This window comes from Hypanus sabinus, chromosome 18 (assembly GCF_030144855.1).
Source record: "Hypanus sabinus isolate sHypSab1 chromosome 18, sHypSab1.hap1, whole genome shotgun sequence".
In the NCBI taxonomy this organism is placed as follows: Eukaryota; Metazoa; Chordata; class Chondrichthyes; order Myliobatiformes; family Dasyatidae; genus Hypanus; species Hypanus sabinus.
The window spans coordinates 52,262,041-52,274,995 of NC_082723.1; the positions used below are offsets into that span (position 1 = coordinate 52,262,041).

Here is a 12,955-nt window from a genome sequence, read left to right on the forward strand (position 1 = left end):
ATACACTACATCTACTGCTCTTCCTTCATCAACGTGTTTAGTCACATCTTCAAAAGATTAAATCAGGCTCGTAAGGCACGACCTGCTCTTGACAAAGCCATGCTGACTACTCCTAATCCTATTGTACCTCTCCAAATGTTCATAAATCCTGCTTCTCAGGATCTTCTGCATCAACTTACCAACCACTGAGGTAAGACTCACTGGTCTATAATTTCCTGGGCTATCTCTACTCCCTTTCTTGAACAAAGGAACAACATTCGCAACCTCCTAGTCCTCTGGAACCTCTCCTGTCCCCATTAATAATGTAAAGATCAGCACCAGAGGCTCAGCAATCCCCTCCCTCGCCTCCCATAGTAGCCTGGGGTACATCTCATCCTCATATAGCTTATTTGTTCCTACCTGCGTATACCTCCTATGCAAATCCTTCTTCCTCTAAAACAGGGCCTCAATATCTCTTGAAAACCAAAGTTCCCTAAACCTGTTATCCTTGCCTTTTATTCTGACAAGGACATGCAAACTTTGTACTCACAAAATTTTACATTTGAAGGCCTCTCACTTACCAAATACACCTTTTCCAGAAAACAACCTGTCCCAACCACACTTGCTAGCTCCTCTCTGACACCATAAAAATTGGCCTTTCTCCAACTGAGAATCCCAACTGGAGGACCATACCTATCCCTTTCCATAATTACCTTGAAACTAATGGCATTATGATCACTAGGTACAAAGTGTTCCCCTACACAAACTTCTGTTACTTGCCTTGTCACTCCCTAATAGGAGATCTAGTATCACACTCTCTCTAGTTGGAATGTCTATGTACTGATTATGAAAACTTTCCTGAACATATTTGGTAACTCTTCCCCATTAAGCCCTTTTACAGTATGGGAGTCCCAGTCAATATGTGGAAAGTTAAAATCACCTAGTGTCACAACCTTATGTTTCTTGTAACAGTCTGTGATTTCTCTGCAAATTTACTCCTCTAAATCCTGTGGCTGTTGGGTGATCTATAATATAATCCTATTAATGTGTTCATCTCTTTCTTATTCCTCAGTTCTACCTATAAAGCTTCACGAGATGAGCTCTCCAGTCTGTCCCTGTTTGAGCACTAGACATTTTCCCTTACTAGTAATGCCACCCCTCCACCTTTAATCCCTTCTTCTTTATCATGTCTAAATCAGCATACCCCAGAACATTGAGCTGCCAGTCCTGTCCCTCCTGTAACCATGTCTCACTAATGGTTACCATATCATAATTCGACGTGCTGATCCATGCCCTAAGCTCATTTGCCTTTCTTAGAATACTCCTTGCATTGAAGTATACGCAGCTAAGAATATTAGTCCTACCATGTTTGACCTTTGACTCCTGACCTTGTATGTAGGTGTAACAACGTCTTTATCGGCAACCACTCCACCTTCTAATCTGGTGCTCTGGTTCCCAACCCCCTGCAACTCTACTTTAAACTCTTCCATGCAGCAACAGCAAACCTGCCCGCCATGATCTTAGACCCTCTCCACTTCAGGTGCTAACCATCCTTTCTGTACAGGTCCCACCTTCCCTGGAAGAGAGCCCAATGATACAAAATTCTGAAGTCCTCCCTCCTGAAGCCAACTCCTTTATTTTCTAAAAAAGTTTTTAAATATATAATTGTTTTTACTTGTTTTATCATTCAAAAATAAAGTGTCAATTGAGCAATACAATTGTCAGCAGCCATATGATTTACAAATTTGGGTTTTCTATGTGAAAATTAACATAAGGCTACAATACAAAAAAGAAAATTTTACACAAATTATCTCACAGATACATAAATTTACAGCTGTCAATGCACCTTTTTTTGGCAACTTAAAAACTTTCAGCCCCATGAACTGCTGAGAAGTGACAGAAACAGCAGGGATAAGGCATGAAACACAATGTTTCAGACCCTGCAGGAATAACAAAAAGTGACTATTTGGCAATCCAACAGTGTTTTGTACTGGCTTTCCGAAGGGGTGGTAAACAGCTTTACAAGTAGGCTTGTAACTTCAGTTTCACAAGACTAGCATGAAGTGTATTCTGCCCTGACAAAAACAAATAAAGACGTTCCTCGTTAAAGTTTTACAGCAAATGCTACACATTTGCCTGCGGTTCATTAAGAAACATTGGCAGAGCACAATGGATAGGGCAGACTCATCAGATTCCTGCTTGCTGATCCATATCCACTGGAAGGTGGAGGGGGAAGCCTAAATGGAACCTTCCATCCAGACAGAGTACTTACATTCAGGCAGAGCAAAGATCTTGACTTTCATGGTACAGGAAGCAAGGGCTGTGATTTTCTACTGCATTCTGTCAGCAATGGTGCATGGTGGTACCACCAGACAACACAGTGTCAGCATAAGCATCTTTACGGATGTCAACATCACATTTTATGATAGAGTTGAAAGTAGTTTCATGGATGCCATAACCAAGAAAGGTGGCTGGAATAGAACCTCAGAACATCAGAATCTCTCAATAGACAATAGACAGCAGGTGTGGGAGTTCGACCTTCTAGCTAGCACCGCCATTCACTGTGATCATGGCTGATCATACACAATCAGTACCCCGTTCCTGTCCTCTCCCCATATCCCTTGACCCTGCTATCTATAAGAGCTCTATCTAACTCTCTCTTGAAAGCATCCAGAGACTTGGCCTCCACTGCCTTCTGGGGCAGGGCATTCCGCATATCCACCACTCTCTGGGTGAAAAAGTTTTTCCGCAGTCTCTCAATGGTGATGACCTGACCATCAGGCAACTCATAGCTCTTCTTCGGAGAAGAGGAGGAAACAGCAAGGCCATTTCTTGTTTGAAGTCCAGGGCTACATAGCGCAGTTTTTCTTTGATGTCATGGACAATTTTCCTTTCTGCTGTGGTGGTGAAAGAGTATCCTCACTCTGACAGAATCTTCCTGAGGTAGTCTGTCAGGATCAGCCAGGTCCGGATACAGTGTAGCATGAGGAGGTGCTTAACCCTCATAAATGAGTGTCACCATCACCAGAGTCCATGACAAAATCAGTGGTATGCCCAGACAGCACAGCCTGGATGGCCACGTACATGGCAGGCATGTTGAAATTCTCGAACATGATCTGTGTCATCCTTTCTCTGTTTGCTTGAGAGTTCAGTGGGGCTTCTGTGAGCAGGACAGGGTGTTCTTCTGGAGCAACACGGATCTCTTTGTGATGCCAAATCTTCTCCATGTCATCCTTGTTGGTGAATGCTATGTTCATTAGGGTATTTCAGGGTAAGAATACCCCTTCTGTTCTGAGGCTCATCATCTACAAAGCTATTTTTCTGACCCCATACCAACCATTAAACCCTGATGTTTTGGACATCCAACAATGGAGGCGATCTTATGATCTCTATTTTGAATAGATGCAAGTGACCCTGCACAGTCCATGATGGAAGAGAATTCATAACATTCAACAGTCTGAAGGAATTTCTCCAATTCTCCGTTCTCAATAGCTGACCCCTTAATTGTAAACTCCTCGACCCGGGAAACATCCTGCATCCTGTATCCACCAGATCAAGCGCTGTAAGATTTTCTAAGTTTTACTGAAACTTCTCTCATCTTTTTAAATTCTACATAATATAGTTCACGTCTACACAATCTTTCATCAGTCTAATAAATTTTCTTTGCACTCTTTCCAGGGCAGTTAAGGAAACCAAAACTATACACAATACTCCAGTCACATTCTCAATAAGGTTTTGTTGAGATAATTGCAGTGAAACATCTTTACTCCTGTATACAAATGTTTGAATTATAAAACCCATTATTTGCCTTCCTAATTGCTTGTCACACGAGCACGTTGCTACCAGAGTGTGTGTAAAGGACACTTAGGCCCATTTGAACATTACCATTTCTGAAAGTATCACTATTTAAAATGATGAGATTTGTGTACTGTCCATCAATACAAGTTGTCACATTTTATACATTATGGTCCATCTTAAATGCGAGAAAGTCTGCAGATTCTGGAAATCCAAAGCAACACAGGCATAGTACTGGAGGAACTCAAAAGGTCAATCAGCACCGTTGGAAAGACCAAGCAGTTGATGTCTTGGACTGAGACCCTTCTTCAGGATTCACCAATGCTGCCTGATCTGCTGAGTTCCTCCAGCATTTTGTGTATGTAGTTTCTGTCCAATAAATGCACTTATTCATTTCTCTTGAATCCTCTTTCTTTTCACGATTTCACCTGGATTTGTAATATCGGAAATCATGGAAATATGATACAGACAAAACACAGTCAAACAAGTAAAACAATCATTTGACCATCGAGCACCCATTTACACTAAATGTCTGCCAATCTTTTTTTGTTCTTCCCTCATAATCATGTCCTAGTTTTTACTTTTCTACACATTGGCGCAATTTATAGTAGCTAATTAACACATCAAACTGAATGTTTGGGAACGTGCGAGGAAACTGGAGCACCCAGAAAAAGGTGCAAACTCTTCAAAAGCAGCAATGTTAATCTGAATTAATGAATACAAACAGCATATATGCAAGTATAGTAAATTACTGTATCTTCTTGAAGTTTCTGTCTTTCTAGAAGTTTGATATGACAGTACCAACCTATTGCTACATTTGACTATTATTAATACTTACACACATTTGTGAAAAATCAATCTACTAGAGGAAATCGGGGGTCATGCAGCATCAGGACTTGATGCAGAGCTTCAACACAGAATGTCAACAATTCCTCTCCCTCCCCACCCCACCCCCATAGATGTTGCCTCTCGCTGAGTTGCTCCAGATTCCACCCTATGCAGTCTTTTTGTGTCCCTGCTGAAAAATACAAGTCTTTCCCTTCTATTATAATAAGGGCATTTATTTGAACAAGGAATGAAATTAAATACATTAAGCCAGTGTAAAATTATAAAATCCAGTAACAAATTTGCATGAACTGACAAAGTTACATATTTAACATCTGTACTGCGAGACCTTGAACTCCCCACTAATGGCGCTGGAGTTTGGGCTTGAACCATAAGACCATAAGACATAGGAGCAGAATTAGGCCATTTCGCCCATTGAGTCTGCTCTGCCATTTAATCATGGCTGATCCTCTTCCCCCTCCTCAGACCTATTCCCCAGCTTCTTCTCAGAACTTTTGATACCATGTCCAATGAAGAACATACCAAGCTCTGCCTTAAATACCCCCAATGATCTGGCCTCCACAGCTGCCTGTGGGAATAAATTCCACAAATTCACCACCCTCTGTTAAAAAATTTCTCTGCATTTCTGTTTAAATGGACGTTCCTCTATCCTGAGGCTGTGCCTTTTTGTCCTTGACCCCCCACCCCACCCACCATGGGAAACATCCTTTCCACATCTACTGTGTCTAGACTTTTCAACATTTGAAAGGTTTCCCCCTCATCCTTCTAAATCCCAGAGCTATCAAATGTTCCTCATATGATAACCCTTTCATTCCTTGAATCATCCTTGTGAACCTGCCCTGAACCCTCTCCAATGTCAGCACATCTTTTCTTAGATGAGGAACCCAAAACTGTTCACAGCACTCAAGATGAGGCCTCGCCAGTGCCTCATAAAGCCTCAGCATCACATCCCTGCTCTTGTATTCTAGACCTCTTGTAATGAATGCTAACATGGCATTTGCCTTCTTCACCATCAAATCTACCTGCAAGTTAACATTTAAGGTGGTCTATACAAGGACTCCCAAGTCCCTTTGCATCTCAAATTTTTGGTTTTTCTCCCCATTAAGAAAATAGTCTGCACATTTTTTTTGTACTTCCAAAGTGCATGACCATGCATTTTCCAACATCGTATTTCATTTGCCACTCTCTTGCACATTCTCCTAATCTGTCTTTCTGCAGCCTACTTGTTTCCTCAATACTACCTGCCCCTCCACCAGTCTTCGTATCGTCTGCAAACTTGACAACAAAGCCATGTATTCAATCATCTAAACCATTGATATACAGCATTAAAAGAAGCGGTCCCAACATCGACCCCTGCAGAACACCACCAGTCACTGGTCACTGTGACTAATCATTGGCACTCAATCTGTCTGCCAAATCCTCATCAAATCCCAGTTAATTTGTCAAGCCTGATTTTGCTTTGATACCTTTGTTGACTCTACTCAATATTTTCTAAAAATTCCTTTATTACTTTCTTGATTATTTAGCACTTTTCCTAATGGTAGACTGATAGGCCCACAGTTTCAGGTTTTTTCTTTCACCCTTACTTAAATACTGGGGTTACATCACAGGAATCTTTCTAGAATTTACAGCATGTTGCAAAATGGTAATCACTGTACCCATTATCTTTGCAGTGTCTCCTTCAAAACCCCTTCCATCTTTAGCAGCACAGAAGTTTGGAGGAAGATTTCAAACACTTGCAGATTTTGCGTTATGACCATACGGTAATCAAATAGCCTTTCGTTCTGTGTCTGTCAGCTTCGTGGCAAAGTCAAGTCAAGTTAAGTCAACTTTTATTGTCATTTCGACCATAACTGCTAGTACAGTGCATAGTAAAAATGAGACTGTGGCGACCCATTTCCTGGCACATCTGAACCGGCTCACAATTAGATAGCCTACGAGGGTTTGCGAGCACAGAGCTTTGGAGCCTCTGCGCCACGGGGGGCAGGTTGAGGGAGGCTTAAAAGTGAGGCTGAGGATTTCGAATAAAGTTTTTCCTTCGACTGTAGTTACCGACTCCGTGTCGTAATTTTAGCACTGCGTGTAGCACACCACTACAATTGGTGACCCCGACGGTCCAAACGATTTTTGGACCAGAAATGACCGACGCCGCCTCTGTTCATGCGGTTTCGTTGAAACTGCCGGGTTTCTGGACACAGCGCCCGAACCTATGGTTCCAGCAAGCCGAAGCCCAATTCCACGTTCGCCGGATCACCTCAGAAGACACCTGCTACTACTATGTGGTGAGCTCCCTCGACCAGGACACAGCGGCCCAGGTCGCAGAGTTCGTACAGTCGCCCCCGGCAGACGGCAAGTACACGGAATTCAAAGCTCTGCTCCTCAGGACTTTCGGACTCTCACGGCGCGAGCGGGCTGCCCTTTTACTGCACCTGGATGGCTTGGGCAACAGACCTCCATCGGCTTTAATGAATGAGATGTTGTCTCTCGCCGACGGACACACACCCTGCCTCATGTTTGAGCAGGCATTCCTGGAGCAGCTGCCCGAGGACATACGCCTGCTGCTGTCCGACGCGGATTTCAGTGACCCCCGGAAGGTGGCAGCCCGGGCGGACTTGCTGTGGAACGCCAAAAAGGTGAGCGGGGCGTCCATCGCACAGATCTCCCAGCCACGCTCCCAGCAGCAAACCAGTCCAGGCCCGGCTGCAGAGCCCGCCAACCCCCGGCCCAATGAACACTGGTGCTTCTACCACCAGCGGTGGGGCGCAGAAGCCCGCCGTTGTTGCCCGCCCTGCAAGTTCCTGGGAAACGCCAGGGCCAGCCGCCGCTGATGGCTACGGCGGCTGGCCATTGGGATAGCCTCCTGTATGTGTGGGATAGAAGGTCGGGATGCCGGTTTTTGGTCGATACTGGGGCTGAGATCAGCGTTTTACCTCCGACGAGTTACGACACCCGCAGCAGGGCACCGGGTCCCCCCCTGAGGGCCGTGAATGGCAGCACAGTAAGGACCTATGGCACCCATCAGGTGCAGCTACAGTTCGGCTCCAGCCAGTTCACGTGGGACTTCACACTGGCCGCCGTAGCCCAACCGCTTCTGGGTGCGGATTTTTTGCAAGCTCACAGCCTACTGGTCGACCTGCCCAGGAAGAGACTGGTACACGCCGAGACTTTTCAGACATTCTCCCTGGGTGCAGCCCAGTTGCCAGCCCCTCACCTCGGCTCCATCACGCTGTCCGACAACGACTTCACCAGGGTCCTGGCGGATTTCCCATCGGTTCTGGCACCGCAGTTCACAGCGGCCATGCCCAGGCATGTACATCACCACATCCCGACCCAGGGACCACCCCTCCACGCCAGCGCTCGGCGGCTTCCCCCGGACAAGCTCCGACTGGCGAAGGAGGAGTTCCAGAGGATGGAGGAATTGGGGATCATCCGGCGGTCCGACAGCCCATGGGCCTCCCCCCTGCACATGGTCCCCAAAGCGACGGGAGGCTGGAGACCGTGTGGCGACTACCGCAGGCTGAACGAGGCTACCACACCGGACCGCTACCCTGTGCCGCACATTCAGGACTTTGCAGCGAACCTGCACGGCGCACGGATCTTCTCCAAGGTAGACCTCGTCCGAGGGTACCATCAAATCCCGATGCATCCTGACGACGTCCCCAGAACGGCTCTCATCACCCCGTTTGGCCTTTTCGAGTTCCTCCGCATGCCATTCGGCCTGAAGAATGCCGCACAGACGTTCCAGCGGTTAATTGTCTCGGTGGGATGGGACCTGGACTTCGCGTTCATATATTTGGATGACATCCTCATAGCCAGCAGCAGTCGTCAGGAGCATCTGTCCCACCTCCGTCAACTCTGCGCCCGACTGAGTGAGTACGGCCTTACAATCAACCCCGCCAAATGCCAGTTCGGACTCGATACCATTGACTTCCTGGGCCACAGGATTACTAAAGACGGGGCAACCCCTCTGCCCGCTAAGGTAGATGCGGTCCGCCACTTTCCCCGACCCACCACGATCAAAGGCCTTCAGGAATTCGTAGGTATGGTCAATTTCTACCGCCGCTTCCTCCCTTCAGCTGCCCGGATCATGCGCCCCCTGTTCGCCCTGATGTCGGGTCCGAGCAAGGACATTACCTGGGACGAGGAGTCCGCCGCCGCTTTCGTTCAAACGAAGGAAGCTTTGGCGAATGCCGCAATGCTAGTACATCCCAGAATGGACGCCCCTACCGCCCTCACAGTGGACGCATCTAACACGGCAGTCGGTGGGGTGCTGGAGCAACTCATCGCAGGTCGCTGGCAACCCCTGGCGTTTTTCAGCAAACACCTGCGGCCACCCGAGCTCAAGTACAGTGCTTTCGACCGGGAACTGTTGGCGCTCTACCTGGCAATCCGGCATTTCAGGTACTTCCTAGATGGTCGGCCCTTCACCGCGTTCACGGACCACAAACTGCTTACCTTTGCGTTTACAAAAGCGTCCGACCCCGGGTCGTCCCGCCAGCAACGCCACCTGTCCTACATCTCTGAATACACGACGGATGTCCGGCACGTCTCGGGTAAGGACAATGTCGTGGCGGATGCGCTCTCTCGCCCTACCGTTCATGCCCTTTCCCAAGGGGTAGACTTTGAGGCACTGGCAGAGGTGCAGCAGGCGGATGAGGAGATTCCGAGTTACAGAACCGCAGTCTCCGGTTTGCAGCTCCAGGACCTCCCCGCAGGCCCGGGTGAGAGGACCCTACTCTGTGATGTCACCACCGGCCAGCCCCGTCCCGTCATCCTGACAGCCTGGCGGCGCCTTGTTTTCGACTCCATTCATAACTTGGCGCATCCCTCCATCCGGACAACTGTCCGGATGGTTTCCAGCAGGTTCGTTTGGCACGGACTCCGCAAACAGGTCAGTGAATGGGCCAGAACGTGCATGCACTGCCAGACGGCCAAGGTGCAGCGGCACACCAAAGCCCCACCGCAGCAGTTCCATCCCGCCCACCGGCGTTTCGACCACATTCATGTGGATATCGTGGGCCCCCTGCCAGTGTCGCGCGGAGCGTGGCACCTCCTGACTATCGTGGACCGGTTCACAAGATGGCCAGAGGCGGTCCCGCTCACCGACACCACCTCTGAATCTTGCGCCCGAGCCCTGATCACCACCTGGATATCTCGCTTTGGTGTACCGGCCCACATTACCTCCGACAGAGGCCCCCAGTTCACCTCCAGCCTGTGGTCAGCTATGGCCAGCCTTTTGGGGACTCAGCTGCAACACACCACCGCCTACCACCCACAGTCGAACGGGCTAGTGGGGCATTTCCACCGTCACCTGAAGTCGGCCCTCATGGCCCGCCTGCGAGGAGCCAACTGGGCGGACGAGCTTCCCTGGGTCCTACTCGGCATCCGCACAGCGCCCAAGGACGACCTGCACGCCTCGTCGGCCGAGTTGGTATACGGCGCGCCCCTGGTCGTCCCCGGGGAGTTCCTACCAGCCCCACGGGGGCAAGAAGAAGATCCCGCAGCAGTCTTGGGCAGACTACGCGAGAAGCTCGGTAACCTGGCCCCCATACCCACTTCACAGCACGGGCGGCACCCGACCTGCGTACCCAAAGACCTACAGAACTGTAAGTTTGTGTTTGTACGAAGGGGCGGGCATCGGCCACCGCTGCAGCGGCCATACGAGGGGCCGTTTATGGTGCTCCGGAACAACGGGTCCACGTTCGTGCTGGACGTTGGGGGGAAAGAGGAGGTTTTCACGGTGGACCGCCTCAAACCGGCCCATGTGGACCTGGCGCAACCGGCCGAGTTTCCGGCACCTCGGCGCAGAGGCCGACCTCCCAAGCAGGTTCTGGCCCAGACTGTGGACATTGGGGGGTGTATCGCCAGTTCTGGGGGGGGGGGGTGTTATGTGGCGACCCATTTCCTGGCACATCCGAACTGGCTCACAATTAGATAGCCTACGGGGGTTTGCGAGCACAGAGCTTTGGAGCCTCTGCGCCATGGGGGGCAGGTTGAGGGAGGCTTAAAAGTGAGGCTGAGGATTTCGAATAAAGTTTTTCCTTCGACTGCAGTTACCGATTCCGTGTCGTAATTTTAGCGCTGCGTGTAGCACACCGCTACAAGACAACGTTTTTCAGGACCATGGTTTACATGACACAGTACAAAAACTAGACTGAACTATGTAATTAAAAAAAACACAGGGAAAGCTACACTAGACTACAAACCTACACTGGACTGCATAAAGTGCACAAAACAGTACCGGCATTACGATAAATAATAAACAGGACAGGAGGGCAAGGTGTCAGTCCAGGCTTCAGGTCGATTATTTGTTTGGCTTGGCTCTTGGGGATTATGTGCAGTTTCAAGTTTTAAAACAGGGTTGAATTGGGAAATGGTTTCTGAAGGCCTGCTGAACCACTTAAAACAATAGAACCCTCTGGATTCTTTCCGACATATAAGAAAAAAGAAATCCCTCTTCATTGTGCAAAAGTATTTTAAAGCCCACAGGGCTCATTGAAGACTCAGGCTTATACAGTATATGAACAAGAACAGGTTACATCAGTAGAGCTTGGTGTGGTGAAGACTGCATAAGAAACCTGGAAAACTGGTTTCACTGCATATAATGAACTATTAATATAATTAAAATGTCTGAAGCTTCCTGCATGGTAATCAACCTGTCTGACAAGATTGGCTTCCTGATGGTTGAAGATACTCGCGAGCAAGCTTCAGAAACTGGTGGGTTCAACATGTGTGGACTCCTTTGCTAGAAAAGGTCCCTAGCCTGCAGGATTTCTTTCAAGATCCAGGAGGTGTGGAAAGAGCTTGAGACAGGGTATGAGGCAGGGTTGGAGACAGCCCCAAACCTGTTAGAGGTAAACATCTGGCTCCAGGGAGGTTGATCCTGGAAGCAAGAGGGTCAAAATAATTCAGGTGCAGGAGTTACGATTAATTAATAACCTAGGTTTTTGGTTGGGTTGAGGATCTTGAGTGTCTGGGAAGAAGCATTTCTTTCAACCAGGCCCGAAGAGTTCCATAAAGGTCCTTAGCTCCGCCCAGACACTGGGAAACCCAGTTAGCCATAGTTAATCCCATAAAATTAATTGTCAAACACCACCAGCATTTATGTACCTAAATTCTCTGAATTCCATTGAATTCAGTTCCTGGCCAGCAGATTGCGGAATGGTTCATGTATCCATGAACGCAACCTCACTACACCTCTTTTGTATAGTTTTTAATCTTTTATTTGTAATTTATAGTTTTATAGCTTTTTATATTTTGCACTGTACTGCTACCACTAAACAAAAGATTGCACGAGATATATCGGTGATAATAGGCCTGATTCTGAATCTGATTCTGTTTCTCATTTTGATTCTGTTCACATAGAGTGAAATGTCAAGTTGACCAGGGCAATTAATCTTTATTCTCTGTCTGAAGATCAAGGCTGAGATGATGCTCAGATGTGTCGTCCTGGCAGAGCCCAAACTGAGCATCATTCAACGTTAGAATGCATAATGACCTTTGTTTATGACCTCTTCCACCACTTTGTGGGTAATAATGAAAAGGCTAGTATAAGTAATGAGCCAGCTCCCCTTTCTGTTGTAATTTTCCAATTATTTGGGTAGATATTTGCGGTTGCTGGCATGGTGGGTGGTGAGAATGCTGATGCTTTATGCTAGAATAATGGGGGTGGGTATGGGGAGGAGAATGGTTTACATATCTTTTTCCTGTCATTCATTCTTTGTTTTTTTCTCTTCTGTTTCAAAGAAATCTGTGGAGAGTAAGAATTTCAGGTTGTATATTGTAAACCTTCGCTGATATTAAATGGAACTATTGAACTATTGAGATTCCCATGTTGTAGCCATACTGCTTAAGTAATGGGCAAACTAACTCTGGAGCACAAGCTTTTGGTGCTTTTGGATCATATAGCATTTATTATATCCAGTAATCTTGGACAATTGTCTCATTTGTTGGCAAATCATTGTAAGGGATCAAAGGAGAGTTAGCTAATTGGTTATAGAACTGGCTTGACAATAGGAGGCAGATGGTAATGATGGAAATTTCTTTGTTGGACGAGGTCCAAGACCATTGGTGTTCTCCTGGACTTGGTGCGAGGCCTATTGCTAATTCTCATCTACATTAATGATTTGGTTAGGAATACCCAAAGCACAGTTAGTAGGTGTACAGATGATACAACAATAGGCGGTGTCATTGACTGTGAAGATGTTTATTAAATTTTTAGAGCAATCTTGATCAGCTGGGTAAGTGGGCTGAGAAATGGCATATGGAGTTTAATTTAGATAAGTGCGAGGTGTTGCGGTTTGGGAAAACATATGAAGATTGGACCTTTACAGTG

At 47.3% G+C, this 12,955-nt stretch overlaps 1 pseudogene; it reads right to left on the bottom strand.

Moving 5' to 3' along the window:
- Nucleotides 1–2,898: 2,898 nt before the first annotated feature.
- LOC132407581 (uncharacterized) lies at nucleotides 2,899–10,072 on the bottom strand (annotated as a pseudogene).
- Nucleotides 10,073–12,955: the final 2,883 nt, after the last annotated feature.